This window comes from Leiobunum rupestre, chromosome 11 (genome assembly GCF_980474605.1).
Source record: "Leiobunum rupestre chromosome 11, qqLeiRupe1.1.hap1, whole genome shotgun sequence".
NCBI classification, from domain to species: domain Eukaryota; kingdom Metazoa; phylum Arthropoda; class Arachnida; order Opiliones; family Sclerosomatidae; genus Leiobunum; species Leiobunum rupestre.
Window position 1 is genome coordinate 17,187,193 of NC_143394.1, and position 19,307 is coordinate 17,206,499.

Consider the following 19,307-nt stretch of genomic DNA (forward strand, 5'->3'; position numbering starts at 1 on the left):
ATCCAATGACTATTGGATCCAGTCGCCATCCAAAGAGGATATTTGGATCCGGTCGTGACCCGCTCTTGATCCAATTAGATTTGGATCAGCTCTTAATCCAATGACAATTTGATCCAGTTGGGATCCAATAAGATTTGGATCCGGTCTTGATCCAATGAGAATTGGATCCGTTCTTGATCCAATGAGATTCGGATCCAGTCGGGATCCAAAGCGATTTGGATCCGTTCGGGATCCAATGACTATTGGATCCAGTCGCCATCCAAAGAGGATATTTGGATCCGGTCGGGACCCGCTCTTGATCCAATTAGATTTGGATCAGCTCTTAATCCAATGACAATTTGATCCAGTTGGAATCCAAAGAGATTTGGATCCGTTCTTGATCCAATGAGATTCGGATCCAGTCGGGATCCAAAGCGATTTGGATCCGTTCGGGATCCAATGACTATTGGATCCAGTCGCCATCCAAAGAGGATATTTGGATCCGGTCGGGACCCGCTCTTGATCCAATTAGATTTGGATCAGCTCTTAATCCAATGACAATTTGATCCAGTTGGGATCCAATAAGATTTGGATCCGGTCTTGATCCTATGAGATTTGGATCCGTTCTTGATCCAATGAGATTCGGATCCAGTCGGGATCCAAAGAGATTTGGACCCGTTCAGGATCCAATGACTATTGGATCCAGTCGCCATCCAAAGAGGATATTTGGATCCGGTCGTGACCCGCTCTTGATCCAATTAGATTTGGATCAGCTCTTAATCCAATGACAATTTGATCCAGTTGGGATCCAATAAGATTTGGATCCGGTCTAGATCCTATGAGATTTGGATCCAGTTGGCATTCAAAGAGATTTAGATCCGGTCTGGATCCAATTAGTTTTGGAACAGCTTTTGTTCCAAAGAGACTTCTATCCGGTCGGGAACCAATTATATTTGGATCCGCTCTTGATCCAATTAGATTTGGATCCAGTTGGGACCAGTATTATAAGTACGGAATCAGGGTGGTAATCAATACTTTGAACATAGGTAATTTAGTGGCATAAATTACATTTAAATAACATTAACAACCGATACTACACTTCGCGGACAATTAATCATAACCAAAAGGACGAGAATAACGCCAAACTTCGTGGAAAAGGTTTTTACATACATAATAAATCATGCGAAGAAACGATAAGGTACTATAATGAAAAGCTAAGTTTTAGGCCAAAATCTTAGGAAACCTACGATATCTACCGCACGTCGTCTACGTTGGCCTAAAATAAAGAAACTGATAAAAAAAACGGCACGTGCATCACGTGCTCCAAGTGCTCAAACCGCGGTAAACGAAAATAATTGAGGTAAATATAACATTAAAATAAACAAAAACAATTAATTATATCCCCACCCAAATCCCTTGTTTTTACCCCAGGTTCCGCTTAGACGGTAGATTAAATAAAACAAACAAATGTAATTGGCCAGAACCGAGTGTCGTCACTGCAACTTTGAGAAGGCTAACTATTAGAGAACCGACTAGAGTGTAGAAGGCAGGGAACGGACTTAAAATAAGACGACGCGTAAACCAAACCACCCAAACGAGGCTACCTTTTATAGCATTTTTTACTTACCTTGGGCGTTACTGAATAATCCGCCAGTTTCAAATCGGCGCGTGGTCTATTGCAAAAATCGTTCTAGTTACATTCTGATTTCTATTCTGTAGAGTTTAATCAAAATGTTGCCAGTTGTTCGATAAATTTAACCATTGAAATAAAAATATATTTACTGAGATCGATATTATTCTGGCGGTCTCTAATCTCCTATCGCCTTCTATAATTATGTTTATACCATTGAGTTAGGAATATATACTCTAGATTCTTGAACACTCAATTGATATCCGCTATGGTGTCACGGTTGGGACCACTTTCTAGAAACACTTACGGCGGCTGTCATTTATCATTATACGGTGCCGTCATCTATTATAGAAATAATATATTTAAGCCACCGGATTAAGTTATTCTCAGTGTTTCTAACCGCTGGCGGTAGATGACGACACCGTACAAGATTCCATACACGATTCCAAGAAAGTGTCCCGGCTAAATATCAAGTGGATCCAAATTTGTTTCGAATTTTATTTGATCAAACCTATTTGGATAAAACGTGGATCCACTTCTTAGTTAAATGATTTTTTGGATCCAAATTTTATCCAATGCTATTTGATCAAAACAATTTCGACCAAACTTGGATCCAATTCTTAGTTAAAAGATTTTTTGGATCCAAATTTGATGCAGTTTTATTTGATAAAATTAATTTGGATCAAACTTGGATTCAATCTTTATTTAAAAGATTTTTGGATCTAAATTTGATACAATTTTATTTGATCAAATTAATTTGGATCCAAATCTGGATCCAATTCTTAGTTAAGATTTTTTTCGATCTAAATTTGATACAATTTTATTTGATCAAATTAATTTGGATCCAAATTTGGAGCTAAAGCTATTGGATCAAACCAATTTTGATCAAACTTGGATCCAGTTCTTAGTTAAAAGATTTTTTTGGATCCAAATTTGATAAAGATTATTTGATCAAGAAATAGTTGATCTTTATTTGATCCCTTAAGGATATAGCTTGATACAAATTGGATCCAATGTCCAAAATTGGATCAAGTCATTTTCGTAAGGGATGTCTCTAACCTTTTTGAAATATGTCTCTAACATTTTTGAAATATGTCTCTAACATTTTTGAAATATGTCTCTAACATTTTTGAAATATGTCTCTAACATTTTTGAAATATGTCTCTAACATTTTTGAAATATGTCTCTAACATTTTTGAAATATGTCTCTAACATTTTTGAAATATGTCTCTAACATTTTTGAAATATGTCTCTAACATTTTTGAAATATGTCTCTAACATTTTTGAAATATGTCTCTAACATTTTTGAAATATGTCTCTAACATTTTTGAAATATGTCTCTAACATTTTTGAAATATGTCTCTAACATTTTTGAAATATGTCTCTAACATTTTTGAAATATGTCTCTAACATTTTTGAAATATGTCTCTAACATTTTTGAAATATGTCTCTAACATTTTTGAAATATGTCTCTAACATTTTTGAAATATGTCTCTAACATTTTTGAAATATGTCTCTAACATTTTTGAAATATGTCTCTAACATTTTTGAAATATGTCTCTAACATTTTTGAAATATGTCTCTAACATTTTTGAAATATGTCTCTAACATTTTTGAAATATGTCTCTAACATTTTTGAAATATGTCTCTAACATTTTTGAAATATGTCTCTAACATTTTTGAAATATGTCTCTAACATTTTTGAAATATGTCTCTAACATTTTTGAAATATGTCTCTAACATTTTTGAAATATGTCTCTAACATTTTTGAAATATGTCTCTAACATTTTTGAAATATGTCTCTAACATTTTTGAAATATGTCTCTAACATTTTTGAAATATGTCTCTAACATTTTTGAAATATGTCTCTAACATTTTTGAAATATGTCTCTAACATTTTTGAAATATGTCTCTAACATTTTTGAAATATGTCTCTAACATTTTTGAAATATGTCTCTAACATTTTTGAAATATGTCTCTAACATTTTTGAAATATGTCTCTAACATTTTTGAAATATGTCTCTAACATTTTTGAAATATGTCTCTAACATTTTTGAAATATGTCTCTAACATTTTTGAAATATGTCTCTAACATTTTTGAAATATGTCTCTAACATTTTTGAAATATGTCTCTAACATTTTTGAAATATGTCTCTAACATTTTTTAAATATGTCTCTAACATTTTTGAAATATGTCTCTAACATTTTTGAAATATGTCTCTAACATTTTTGAAATATGTCTCTAACATTTTTGAAATATGTCTCTAACATTTTTGAAATATGTCTCTAACATTTTTGAAATATGTCTCTAACATTTTTTAAATATGTCTCTAACATTTTTGAAATATGTCTCTAACATTTTTGAAATATGTCTCTAACATTTTTTAAATATGTCTCTAACATTTTTGAAATATGTCTCTAACATTTTTGAAATATGTCTCTAACGTTCTTGAACTAGGTATCTAACCTTTTAAAACTATGTATCTAACCTTTTAAAACTATGTATCTAACCTTTAAAAAATATTTTTAAAACCCGAGTTTAAATCGCGTATCATAGTGACGTCTATTAGAGTTAAACCCAGACGACGTTTTCCGTTGAAATCGATAGGTCACGACCTCAGTAGACGAACATTTTCGTTGAAAGCAAAAGTTCCATCGCAGTGGCAACATTTTGCATCAAAAGCGACAACGATGGCCGGGTCACAGACGGATTAAAATGCCGTCGGAGGAAGCCGCTACTCTATAGAAATCCGATAAAGAGTAAGGATTTCCCCTCAATTTAATTTTCTTTATTCCAGGGCCCCTTTGAAAGGACACATACGTCCGTCCACGGCTACCGGCGAAAACGCGGAAAAAGCAGGGTCGTGTATTAAGAATCCGAGCTAAGGGTCCGAGAGAAACGACGAACCAATGAACACGGATAGAGTCAGCGAGACTGAAAGAGAAGACGCGTATCGAGCCATTGGAAACCCCTATCTCGTTTCCTTCCCCCACTCCTCTTTCGCGTCCGTGCCGCTGTTTACCGCGATCGAAACAAACGCGCCCAAACGTGCCCACCGTCGCCCAGACTGGTCCGCGTCGAAGCCCATATATCAGTCTGCGTGCGGACACGGGCGGAGAGCGACTGTAGGAAGAAGCCATTTTCTCGCATTACGACATTCCATTAGAAGCTCCTCCGCGATACACAAAAGCTCGCGCCGCCAGCGACGGTAATGGCTGCGGAGGAAAGCTCGCGCGAAAAAAGATAAGGTACATGGCGAAGAAACAGAGACGCGTCCTGCTCGAAACAAGCGATGCTAGCAAATCTCGCTGGCGGACTTCGAAGAGCCGGCCCTGAGATACGGCTCTCTTGTCGGTGTTGGCTGGTAACAGCTGCCAGCGCGGCCCGACGGATAGCCCGCTTCCGATCGTAAATAAAAGAATGTACCAAAAACCCTTTTCTCCGTTGCTCTCTTTTTTTTACCGATTCGTCCAAAACTTAGCCCGATACAAAACTGGTAGTTTGGTACAGTTGTGGCCGCCGCAGTTGTCTCAAATGGGCGACACTTTTCAGCGCTGTATTTACTCTATCGCTTTAATAGTGTCAAACCTTCTAAAACGATGTAAATAGAATAAATTTCACCTTTACTGACAGAAAATCATTATGAAACATTTCATCGAGAAAGTGGGAGAAACTATATAGAAATGTATAAGATAAATCTCGATTATAAAATAAATTCATCTAGTATCTATATAGAAATATTTCAGCTAAAACCCATATAGAAAAAATTAAACTAGAATCTATATAGATTTTTTTAACTATAATCTATAAAGAAAAATTCTACTAGAATTTATACAGAAAAAAATTAACTAGAATCTATAGAAAAAATTCAACTAGAATCTATATAGAAAAATTAAACTATAAGAAAAAATTAAACTAGAATCAATATAGAAAAAATTGAACTAGAATCTATACAGAAAAAATTAACTACAATCTATAAAGAAAAAATTCTACTACAATCTATATAGAAAAATTCAACTGGAATCTATATAGAAAAAAAATTACTAGAAACTATAAAGAAAAAATTCAACTATAATCTATACAGAAAAAAATTAACTAGAATCTATAAAGAAAAAATTAACTAGAATCTATAAAGAAAAAAAATAACTAGAATCTATATAGAAAAAAATTCAACTAGAATCTATATAGAAAAAATTAACTAGAATATGTAAAGAAAAAAAAATTTAACTAGAATCTATATAGAAATATGTCAACTATAAGAGAAATAATTTCAACGATAAGCTATATTAAAATAAATTCAGTCAGAAGCAAATTGAATGAATTTCCCAACCGACGCGTATAAGAAATTGGATTTTTGCGAACCCAGGGACGCACTTGTTCGACCATTCTTCGTAACTGGGAACTAAGCGGGGATCCTTCGGATGGCAGACTGTCCCGAATAGGAGTCGGCAACGTGTCGCTGGACCCGTTTGGGCCCAATTAAAGAAAGCCCGCGCCCAAAACGTCTTAACGACTCCCGTAGGTCCGTTTAAACAGGAGACTTAACTATAGCCTTGGAGGCTGGAGGCCGCGAAAATATCATCCTCTCGCCTAATTTACGCCGCAGAAAAAAGGCTAATTTAATTTATTTTTTACTTTATCTTCCGTCGCCGGCTCTCCTCCTCGCTGCGGTGTTTTCCCTCAGATTATGGGGTCTGGAAAATGGGAAGCCCTATTATATACCCGTACGTCGCGGGTCCTACTATACAATCTAAAGCCGCGCGTTTTTACAAAAATACAGATAGCGTCGTTTCCTATATCAGCCCGAAAAACGCCATTAAATGAGAATATTTTTTTCCTATTTCATTTCATTGTAAGGTTTCGGATTTTTTTTTCTCCTAGTCTCTGATCTAGTATCCGTTTTTTTGGAGGGCGTGGGGGGGGGGGGGGGGGCGAGAGGTAAAAAAGGTTATCGATTTATATACAATATTGGCTATCCCCCTTCATTCTTTTTGTCCGGATTTCACCCAATATTTCGGATTTTCTTGCTATTGTTCCTCGGCAAGTTTGATATTTTTGCTCCCCTTCGCGCACCCTCGCGGGACCTCGAGCGAAAAACTAAGAGAAAAGCCTGCGAGACTAGAGCGAGAGAGGGAAAAAATCTAGTCTTTTTTATCGTTCGTTAGAAATATTTTTTCGAATTTTCTGCCAAGTCATCGCGAAAGACGTCCCCCCTTGTTCTCTTTCCCCAATAAGATTCCCCTTTCACCTCCCCATGTCTACCCCCCCCCCCCCGTAGTCCTCTTTCCATCTATCGTCTACTGGGAGACGAAGTTTTTTGGGAGGGGGTTCGAACAGGAAGGGACAACGTCGAGCCTTTTCTCGATTCCACGCGGGTTCCGTCGATGAATGAGCAAATATAACTAGGTTTAATTGAAATTAAAGTTTTTCGCCTAGAAAAACCCCCATTTCGTAGTTCGAAGGTAAATAATAGGAAACCCACTTTTAATTAACAAAAATTACGCTCTAGTGGAAATCGATTTCGAATTGCTAGAAATTACGCTCGAATGGAATTTGATTTCAATTACACATTGTAATTATGGGAATATTAACGAGTTCGTTAGCTTTTTTCTAATGATAACAAGCTCCACTGGAGTCACAATTATGTTTCATTATAAGAAGTACCACTAGAGCAACAATTATTTCTTATTATAAGAATTTCCATTAGGGGATGAATTAATGTTTTATTAATAGAATTTTCATGATTGGTTTTAGTAACAACTTCCACTAGAACACAATTATTGATTTTTGTAACAGTTTCCACTAGAACACAGTTATTTCTTATAATAAAAATTTCCACTAGAAAATAATTATTTCTTATAATAAAAATTTCCACTAGAACAGAATTATTTCTTAACTATTTATAATTAAAATGTATACTAGAGCCAATACCGATTTGTCATTATAAGAATTTGGGCTAGACCAAACAAATACTTCAAATTATAAGAATTTGTATTACACATTAACATTTTTAAGTATAATAATTTCCAATAGAGCAAATACACATTTTTGGAATACACAAAGGAAACACATTTTAATGCGTAAGAATTTTCACAAGCAGAAATGCAATTCAAACTAAAAGAATTTCCGCTAGTGGAAAAAATTCAATCTACAACAGTGTTATCTAGAACAATCCCACTTGTGATACTCTCAGAAATTCAACTAGTTCAAATAAGAAAATCAGTTCTGCTTTCGTTTTCGACAGGGGTGGGCATTTTCCCAAACTTCATGCTCAGCTCAAAAGCCACTCATTTTAATCTGACATGTAACTCACGCTTTTCTCGAGAACAATTCGCTCACTCAAACCCACTCAGATGAAGTGTTTTCTGATAGCTTACCTCTGCTCACACTCAATTTTCTAAAGAAAGTGCGTGCTCTCTCGTCCGCCCAATTTGGAATTGATTACAGCTAAACCGCTCTCACGCTCAGCTCAATAAAAATAATTTCAGTTTTTTAAAAATACTGAAATTTGATCATATAATTTTGTCCAGAGTTTTAAAATGAAAAAGACCGCGCCGTTCTTATCTTGCTCAATGAGTCAATGTATTACTCTGTGAAAGTGTTCATCTCTAAGATCAGCTTACCTTCAGAAAGTGTCCTGTCGATTATTTGAAAACTCATTCGGACTCTAAATTGAGTAGAGCGTGTCCATCGCTGATTTCTATAAACTTTCAGTATGATCAATAATGTATTTATTTATACCTCAGTCCCGAGAGGGGGAAGGGGAAGAAAACACATATATGCCTGATTTGTTTTATTTTAAGGGGAGGGAGCTAACTCTTCGAGCATAAGGAGGAATGGTAGCAACTCTAAAAATGGTCTCAAAATAGTCTATTCCCCTGAAGTAGAAATAAATACTTGGAATGAAACATCCCTTGAAATCTAACACTCGACATAAATCTACAGCTACTGCCACAAATCACAAATTTCGTAAGTTCCCCAAACGGACAAGCAAATCAGACGGAACCGTAGAAAAAGAAATGGTTACGAAATTTTAGTGACGTGTCCAAAGGTTTCCTCATATAAATGTCGGATGAAAGGTTTCGGAAGGGACCAGGGTGGGGCGAAAAATCGAAATTATTCTATTCTTTCCCTTTCGTTCTCCATTCATTTTTTCATAACAGCCCGTGCAGTGTATATCCTAGTTTGTCCGCTAGAGCGGCGCCAGTGTCCCCTCCCTGGCGATCTTTGGATAAGGACGCCCGGATCTAAAGAAAAATACACAGAAGACGAAGGAGTCCGCGCCAATAAAACTGTATTGTATCGTCTGCTACGTCTTCGGGTACATCTTTCTTTTCGCGGTGTCTTCTGTTTGCTCTCTTTTTTTGCGTCAGCACGCCAAACACCTTGCTTACAATCAAAACTGGAGCGGGGATTTTTCCAGCCCTCCTTACCCAGGCGGCCTCTCCGCGAGTTGTCTGCTACCAAAGATTTCCCATGGCGTTTCCCTCGGCCGGAAAATAAAAAAAAATATCTTTTATATATTGCTTCTCGAAGGTTTTAGCTACGAACGGGATTCTTCCTAGGCCTAACCGCGCATCGCGAACAAAGGCTTAGGGCCCGGTGGAGTCCGCGCTAGTCTCGCTGTTGTGACGAAGGGTTACCCTCCGCGACTCCGTAAGATCGGGGGGAAAGCGCGTCCCAGGAGAGGAAGAATGAAGAAAACATATATCTGTTCGGCGAATATATACGCGGACCAATGCGCAATCCTTTTTGCTTTCATATTTAATAAAGGCGCGATCCGAAAAAGGAACGGTAGAAAAGCTAACTTTTCTTCCCCGACGAAAACGAAGCTTCCGTTAACGTACGCGCCTCAACCCTAACTCGCGCCAAGAATCGACGCCCCCGAAACTAGCTCTCGAACCAAACGCTCTTATTTACGCGTTTCGTGGAATGATATATAGTCCAATTCTTGGCGATCTCGGCTCCTTACGGTTTCGCGCCAGACCCCCGCCGAGTATAAATATTATATACCGAGAATAACCTATTTGGCGCCGAAACGGAGAGACCTTATTGCCGCTAACCGGCTTAAAGGCGGCCACTTTTACCCGTGACGATACATAAAATTCCGGTCGAACGAGCCCACGAAGTATAAAAGCCATATATTTTCTATCACTAGGCCTTTGTTTATCAAATTTTCGGGTAAATATTTACCGGGGCTTTTATTTTATCTACGTCTCCCGGCAGCCAAATCTCCCTACTAGGTCAAAATGACGAGGGGGTTTATTGGAGGGGGTTAAGATATAACATCTAAAGTCGGCCGTTAAGATAAAACTTTAACGAATTATGCGAGAGCACACAGTGCACGAGTTCACCGCGGTCATAAAATATTCAAAAGTTTGGAGAACAGCGGGGGATTTTAAGAGTAATTAGCTATAAGGCTGACAGGCCCGAGGCAATTCGCGATTCGTGGCGTCCATATTTCTGGCTCGTGTGGGACGCCGTATTGTTCCCGCCAAAATGATATTAAGGCTCGCGCGAGGAGTTGCTTAGGAAGCCATCAATATAATAATACTGGGATTTACTTGAATCTACACTTCAATCCTTTTGGAAGGAATGCCTTACTTATTAAGGTGTTTTATTTGAAAAAGATTCACAACGGAGTGTAACTGAAAGCAGAAGCGACATTAGACCCAAAAGTGTGTCATCCCTGGCACCTTTGGAAATATTTACTGAGAGATACTCTCACCATTGACTACCAAGCCAACTAAATGATTATGTATTGGAGGCGATCTCTTTGGTCTATGAGCTCATAGAGATACGTTTTAAAACGCCACACTGGTGGCGCTGGAGTGTCATCAAAATTTTAAATTTTGATGACATATTCCTTACCCCTCTTCTGCACTCTCTGTTTACGTCGCGACAAGTTCTTAGTGGAAAATATCACGATCTGGAAAAGCTTTTGCACCACCATTAAAGCTTTCTTAGCAGTGATTTTAGGTAGTAATTTTGGAAAAGTCCACCAATGTTCCTTCATACTTCTAGAGCGCTTTCTACTTTTTCAAGGGAAAGAGCTTCGACCCGATTTTAAATATAAGTACGGAACCTGACTGATTTGTCGGTAAAATTTTTAAAGATACTTTTGTATTCAAAGCAATAACGTGATCTTCATGTTGTGTTTCATATCCGATTTCAAATTTTATTATATTTTGAAAAATACTCAGTTGGCGTAGGTCACCTTAGCTTTATACGAAAAAGCAATTTTGATAAAGAAATTACCGTCTCTGCGTACTGAAAACCATTATAGCCGTAGTTTGTTCCTAATGCCGGCGCTCATACTTTTGCGCTAATCAGGGTCATTGCAGCAAATCGAAGTGTATCAATTATAGAGAGCACTTATAAAACCATTTTCCGCGGGAATCAGTTTTTGGAACGATAATGAGAAAACATTAGATAACATAACACGTTTTCTTATACTTCTTAAAGTAAAACCAGTTATAGAGCATACAAGAAGTGCCAAATTCCATACCAATACGTTTCTTCTATTTAGTAAAGATAGTAGCGCAAAAGACGAGGGGTCGGTCACTTGCCATTATTTTGTACGGGATTTCGTAGAGATTTTGGCGATTTTATCAGTACTTTTTGAAGTGATTTTGGGATTTCAATGTTAATTTACCATAGATAGAGTTAAAAGATTTAGCGATTTTCGACAAAGTGTACGGCGTTTTGGTAAATGTCCGACCCCTCGGCCAAAGAGTTTCTCGTAGGGCGAGATGGCAACCATAAAATACCATTAACTTCGTTCGGAGCAACTCGCGACAATTCGACTAACAGCATTCGGAAATCTAGTTTCGTAAAGGGACGAGAGACGAGAGATGAGAGCGAGAGAGCGGGGTCAAATCATTTTGACCTCTTCATTTCGGGACGCAATTTTCGCACCTATTGCCACGTTTTTACGATTGTAGGCCTTGGCTCATCCGACGTCGGGCGTCAAATACGACGCAATCGACTGCGGCCGGGAGATGGCGGGAAATTGGTTAGAGGCAGTGCTGGGAAGGGCGAGATTGGGAGGTCCATCAAGCCCTCCCCTCTATCTAATGATCCTTTCTTCGTCCGCCCAACAATTACCGACGCCGCGAAAGAGGGAGAGATGCCCGAACCAGGGCCGCTCGCGAGATAAAGGAGCCTCCCTGTCCCGCGACTTCTAAGGCTGTCTTATCGCGTTCCATCTTCATATTAAAGGATAGATTACAGAACGAAGCCGTCTTCCCAAGTTATCCGAGCCTCGTTGCCATAAAGCAAAACGTACGTATCTAAGCGAAACTAATATTTCATCGTCAAGACCTACGTATGTCTTAATCTACTTCAGGGATATATCTCGCCCAACTCCATTTATATTTTTGTTTACTGGTTGTGGTATTTTACGCGCAATTTAGCAAGTGATCTACTTACGCGGTTTGTTACGTTTCCCAACCGGATTTACCGTCTTCAAAAGTTTACGGAAGAAATATAATATTTTTTAGTGGATTGTAACTTTGAATTTACTTTGGATAACGAATGTAGAAGGATGAAATTCTATAAATAAAAAGTGGAGGCGGTAAATCATATTACTACGCGGTTTTTTTCAACATTGCGATCAAAATGTTTTTTAATTGAAATAAATTAAAAAATTGTATTTAAAATTAAACCAATTAGTGTGTTTCTTATGCTTCTTACGTACACGATCCTTGATTTTACCGAGAATAGTAATCGAATTTGGTTCCCGTTCGAACTGTAAAATGTAAGCGCAACTTCTAATTCGGTTTATCCATAATACGTTCCCGAATAAATCACAAATAATAATTTTAAATTAACTTCGACAATGAAGTCAGATCGCGTTGCTATTCTAATATTATAATTCCGAAAATAATTTTAGGATTATTATTAACCCTAGAAGAAAACGTAAAACCACTGACTTACGGACTTTCCGCCTTAAGGTGGCGCTGTTGGAAGGAGCATCCCCGGCCTCCCCCCATCGATATTTATACTACCGCCCCCCACATCCTTCCAGCGTGGCATCTAGCGGAGTGAACCTAAGTACTCCTCCTTTTCCTGGTCGTCGTCCGGGATTAGAGGGTCGATCCTAAAGGAAAATGAGTCGGCATTAAGACTGCGATCACCGAGACTCCTGGCGTGCATTTTTGGAATTCCAAGGCAAGTTTTAAGGACTAAAGAAAAATGTCCACCCCCGAAAAGGATGCCGTTATTAAGCCAGTGTATTTAGTTATTTTTCAACCTAATAGAGAGCGCGCTCTAGTAGGCGTGACCTATATTTATCCCCTAAACCGGAGACGGCGAAGTTGCGCGCCTGCTATTTATGATCAGAAACTTTATTGACCCTGAGGTGAATACGAACTCCCGACGAAATTAAAACCGGATGAATAAAATTTTCGTCGCTAATGACTTTCATCATTCGATTGGTTAGTTCATTTGGATTGTAAATGAAGCGAATACAATAAATAAATTAAGAGATAATTTTCGAGTAGCGTCTCCGGAAACGATTGCGAAATTTGGGCTCAGAATTAAGAGCGTTTAGAGACCGCGAACCTCTACTTTCATTTTTGAGAGAGCATTTAAATTAAATGTATTACGCTCACAGCTGGATATTTTTCTAATCTTTTGTTACGGACACATTTGGAAATGAAACTAAGCTCTATGAATTTATATTATAATTGTAATTCTTTTTCAATTTTGGTCGTTGTTACGCGGCTATAAAGTTTAAGTAAGGGACAAAGCATTGCAAATTTATCTAGTTCCAATTATTTACACCCAAAAGCCATTTTCTACATGCTGATTTACTTTATTTTGTACTGTTAAACAAAGTTTTGTTCATTTCCAATTGTTTTCTTAAAGAGATATGATGTAATGACTGTTAAATTAGCGCGAATCCATAAACGATTACTGCGTTTGCTCCGGTTAGATTGCTTAACTATGTTAAAAATTTACCTACTGAACTTTAAATTACCCAAACTGTCTTACAGGACTTTAAAGTGTTTTGGAAATTCGTCGAGACGTACTGACTTAATTTTACGCTGATCCAAATCTGCACATCGGTATTACTATAAGAATTTTGTCTCAACTTACCCAGTAAGTTATTAAGAACAATCTTCTTAGAACGAATCTACTTGGCCATTAAAGTAAGTGGAACGCCCGCAGAAAAAGCGCACGTAAGTATATAGTGTCCTACAGACATTTCCCACTAAACCTAAATCCTCAGCGTTCGCAGGTAGACGGAATAGTGTCCTACAGACCTTTACTCCTAAAACTCAATCCTCAACGTTCGTAGGTGGTAGAAATCGAGTGTCCTACAGACACATCCCCCTAAAACTCAATCCTCAGCGTTCGTAGGTGGTAGAAATAGAGTGTCCTACAGACATTTCCCCCTAAACGTCAATCCTCAGCGTTCGTAGGCGGTAGAAATAGATTGTCCTACAGATATATCCCCCTAAAACTCAATCCTCAGCGTTCGTAGGTGGTAAAAATAGAGTATCCTACAGACTTTTCTCCCAAAAACTCAATCCTCAGCGTTCGCAGGCGGTAGAAATAGAGACAGCTTTAGACCTTTTCCCCTAAAACTCAGCATTCTTAGGCATGTTGTCAGAATTTATAGCCCGGTGTACCGGTAAGAAAAGAACCACACCACCGGAGGCCTATCATCAGCATGCCCTACGCCAGCGTCCACAAGCCCGGACAGGTGACAAAACCAGCATGGGTAGCAGAACCCCACTACTGATGGTCGCACCCTCGACGCAAGCCGCTCAACCCAGCAGAAGGTGCAACAATGGGACGACCAGCCCGCCACTTCGCACACAGCAGTGGGATAGAGAACGGATGCTCTAGCAACTCCGGCCGACACCCCACCTACAAAGGCAGGGAGCCAAGCCCTTTGGAGAGAGCTCCTAAAGGGGAACGGCAGGCACACAGCAGCCCGCATAACCCGGCACAGCTGGCACCGGAGATCCCGGTGGGAGCCCAAAAGGCCGGGAGATGGGTCCGCCGTGCCCTCATACGGAGACCCGCAGCCCCACAGCAGGCTACTCAATCCGCCGAGGCGGCCAGTTTGCCCGGCCCCTCTCCATTAGCCTGGGCCGAAGCCCAGTATCCAGCCCACACCTGACCGAAGTCGGAGGTCGGAGATAGGACCCTTTGGACGGAGCTAACATCTCCCAGCGCGCCACCGCCCTTACGGGTTACAAGAGCCGGACCCCGACTCCCCGGTAAAGCCACCAGTTATTGCACACTCCGACCCCTTGAGGGCCAGCATTCTTAGGCAGTAAAACTAAAGTGTCCTACACTGTTAAAAAAAATGTTCTTATTTGAACAAATCGCCGTTCAGAAGGTTGTCCCTGTAACAGAACGCCATTTTGTTCTAATATGAACAAAAACTTTCGTTCGATAAAGAACGATGGTTGATGGTTCAATATTGAACTTAGATGTTCTATATTGAACAAACCTTCTTTGTTCAAATTAGAAAGTTTTGTCGTTCGCGGTGGAACACTTTGCCGTTCGCGGTAGAACGCTTTGTCGTTCGCCGTGGATCATTTTCTCGTTCGACTTGGAATGCTTTATCATTATTGCTTTCTAAATTATAGCTCATGTCTCCTGCCGGCAGTTCATCATGCTAAATTAATAAAAATAACCTAACCTAACCCATTGCGCACCGAATAGGAAAACCAAGCCTAAAACTAGACTCAATTAGAAGTTTCATTTAAATCAAGGAATACCTCTGCGTATTGTTCCATACCAGAGTGACTGAGAAAAATCATATCACCTCGGGCAGGAATCGAACCTACGACCTTTGGGTTACCGTCCCAACGCCACTACCATTGGACTACCGAGGCCACGAATAATCAGGCCTCGGACATCCAATTTAAGAATGACTCGATCTGGTTCACATTATTGACGGGATACATTTAACCCGTTGTTGACGGTGCCGAAGCATTTTACGTCAACTAATTTATAACAGGACCTTGATTGCCTGTAGTCATAGTATTCCTTGATTTGAATGAAACTTCTAATTATATTAATTCCTGCGTTATAATAAAAAATAAAATTATCAATGTTAAAACTGGACTATTTGAATTTAGTTCCAACCTCAAGTTTCCTCAACTACAACCATCTTATTAAGCGTTAGATAACTAAAACCTTTAACATAGCGCATAAGTTATTACATTCTATTCTCAGCCTGTAGGCCGAGAACTGGTAACAAATGATGTTAGAATTTATTTCTATGCTGAAAACGTCAAACCAAATTGCAGTATATTACGAAATATTTTCTGTAAATTTTAATTCTGGAACTTGGGCAATTACATTTCCGAACGAATTTCGTCTACCTTGTCAATCAAATAAAAATAAACTTAAAAAAACGGTGCGTGTCCTATAAATTCGGACCTTTCACAACCCTTTTTCGTTTTCCACTTCGTTAGAACACCGAGGTTATTTATATCGTAATTTGTGTGAAGTTTCTTTTCAATAGGTGGGGTAGTTTCTGAGAAACAACGTTACAGACCTAACTCCATTTGAATCGCTAGTGAAGGAGCTACGCTCTAACAATGAAATTGAATATTCGGTAAATTTCCAAACACACTGTACATACAACTACAAAAACAACTTCATTACAACATGTTCTTACTCACCCTGTAAATAAATAACTACGAGTAATAGTTTAATCAACCAGTACACTAATTTAAAACAACATAATGATGTACGAAAAACTACCTATAACAAAGCGCACTCTAAACCACTCATTTATTACTATATAACGAAATATAATATCTTGAACACACCGTTCTCTGTTACATACCTTTAGAACGCTATCGTTCATTTTTGAACAGACTGTTCTAAGTTGAACGTCTTCTGAACGAATAAATAAACCTCGGGGTAAACATCAGTGTTTAGCATTATGCTTAAAAACCACGAAGTTTAATTTCTAAACATGACCGCTTACCAGCTGTTCCGGTTTGGAACACTACCGGAAAGATCTTGGTAGATTGTTTGAGCAACTCGTTTTATTTAAACAGATGTGTTAAGGAAACAACACTAACTCTTACCCATGTTTAGCTTTCAAACATGTTTAGATGTTAAAAACCTCAACACCTTTTTTTCTGTGTAAAGTCTCCCAGAGATATTTCCCCCTAAATGTCAATCCACAGTGTTTCTATTTGGTAGGAAAAAGGCCCCTTCACACTTTTGCCTCTAAAAGTCAATCCTCAACTCTTTTAGGCGGTAGCAAAATAGAGGCTTCTACAATTATTCCTTCTGAACCTCAATCCTCAGCGGTAGGAATAGAGGCTCCTTAAGACATTTCACCATAATAGTCAATCAACAACGCCCCTAGGTGGTAGGATTAGTGACCCCTACCGTCATTTCCTCCTGAACCTCAATCCTCAGCGCTCCTGAGCGGTAGGAATAGAGGGTCCTACACACATTTCACCCTAATCGTCTATAGTCTTAGTCGATAGCTACGCCGCAAAATTTTCGTTTTGAAAACGAAAACATTTGAGAGAGTTGGCCGTTTTCGGTCTATCGAAATCTGGCAGCCTTGCCTAAACTGATCGGCGGCGTTTTGACCGTTATTTTGAATTATCGACTAGGACTATCCCAGCGCTTCTGGGTGATAGGAATGAAAAGCCATACAGACTTCCACCCTCCGCGCTCTCAACGGTAAAAATATGAATGCACCATAAAGCGTCCTACTTTATAATCCCTTTTAAAAACTAGATCAGAGTGTAATGTACCCTTAAAAATGTATAACGTCCTCATTCGAGGTTATTGACGGCAAGAAAATAGACTATGATTCGCGACCGAAGCTTAACGAACGGCCCCTTGGTGTGAGGATGAAAAAACCGAGGCGAAGACAAAGAAGTTTCGTTCAATAAAGGAGCAACTAATAATGGGATAAACTGCGAAAACAGGATGGCTAAAAAATTCGAAACAAGGTCTTAAAGAGCGGCACGACGACCTACTGAAGAAGCTCATCAAGACACGAAGAAAAAGGGCGCGAACGTGTCCGGACCAGTCCGCGGCTAGTGAATCGATGAATGGAAGGTTTCTTCGCTGAAAGAGATCGGGTGCGGGTTCCGCCGCTCTGCACCGTCTCATTTTTGACCAATTAAGTTGTCGCTCATCACCTTCACTTAGGCCTCAGACAACCTTTAAATGATAGCTGGCGGCTAGGAACCTTTACTGCCATTATTACACTTAAGTAGTCATTCGTTCGTCAATGTTACAATTTTTATCCCAAAAACGAACAGAAAATTATAGATTTTCAATATTACACACTAGGAATTAAGGAAGGCATAACGACGACCACGTAAAATATTTAATATTATTTAAGATTAGCAACGTTCAGAAATATATTTCTTGCGTATGATTAAATATGTCGCTAGTTCAGTATTAGACCTTGTAAAGAAATGTTCTCGTAAATTAAATTTATCGTTTAACCGATGAAAAATTAGTTGAACGTTATTGCGGGTAACTTATATATAATATATTGGTAATTACAATTATTTTAATCGATAGGTAACTTATTATTATCCTATTAACAGTATTCGGTTCATAGTTATGGTAACAACTGATGTACTATACTCATTTAACGGTAGGGTAACTGATTAATATCCGATGAAAAATATTTCGTTAATCGTTTAGGTAAGATTAACAATATTCAGTTAATCGTCAGAGTAACCGATTAATAACAGATTAACAACATTCGGTTAATTTGATAGGTTAACCGATTAATAACCGATAATAAATATTCGGTTAATTCGATATATTAACCGGCAAATAACCGATAAAACATCTAAATAATTTTATCATAAATATAACCGATGAACAACTTACAAACAATCAAAAGTATTCGTTTAATCTTAACCGAAACCAAAAACAGTATCGATAACGGCGAATAACCGATAAAACATCTAAATAATTTTATCATAAATATATCCGATGAACAACTTACAAACAATCAAAAGTATTCGTTTAATCTTAACCGAAACCAAAAACAGTATCGATAACGGCGAATAACCGATAAAACATCTAAATAATTTTATCAGAAATATAACCGATGAACAACTTACAAATAATCAAAAGTATTCGTTTAATCTTAACCGAAACCGGGAACAATATCGATAACACCGCTTTCTTTCAACAGCTAAGCTTAACTATTCCTAGTGAAATGTTATAATTCCGCGTTAGTTTCAAATGGTAATTTTACGCGCGGAAAGGGCGAAAGGAGCTTCGCGACTGGGCTGGAAGGGCTCGAATGAAAAGAGAGAGTGGTTTTAGTTGGTCTTATTTTGTTCAGTCATCCGTTTACCGCGGTTCGTCGGTTTTAAGGTTTGAGACCACGTTCGTTCTCTTTCGAAATTCTTTCACGGCACGTTCTACGTAGCTAAGCATTCGTTTTCGGCGCTTCTATCTTAAATACTGTAAGAAAGAGACTTTTGTGGCAAAAGCTTTGTTGTAGTTTGGCAGGCAAGTTGTAATAAGAGTGCCGGATTTGGAAGCATCAAAGGGTGGCTGCTTGCCGCGCGGTATTTTCTCGATTGCGCTATAAATCTAATGTTAGAAAGGATTACGCCAGGGCATCCCATTATGCTTCAAAAGCCGGCAACATCGTTGAAAACGAACCAGCGCGTATTGCTTTAACGCGGCTTAAAGGTCACAAAAGTACTGCCAACT

The 19,307-nt window shown here is 38.5% G+C and overlaps 1 non-coding gene across 1 annotated transcript; it reads right to left on the bottom strand.

Moving 5' to 3' along the window:
* Positions 1–15,396: 15,396 nt before the first annotated feature.
* Positions 15,397–15,469, bottom strand: TRNAT-GGU (transfer RNA threonine (anticodon GGU)). Its single transcript has one exon. It is a non-coding gene; the product is annotated as a tRNA-Thr (tRNA).
* Between the last annotated feature and the right edge of the window lie 3,838 nt (positions 15,470–19,307).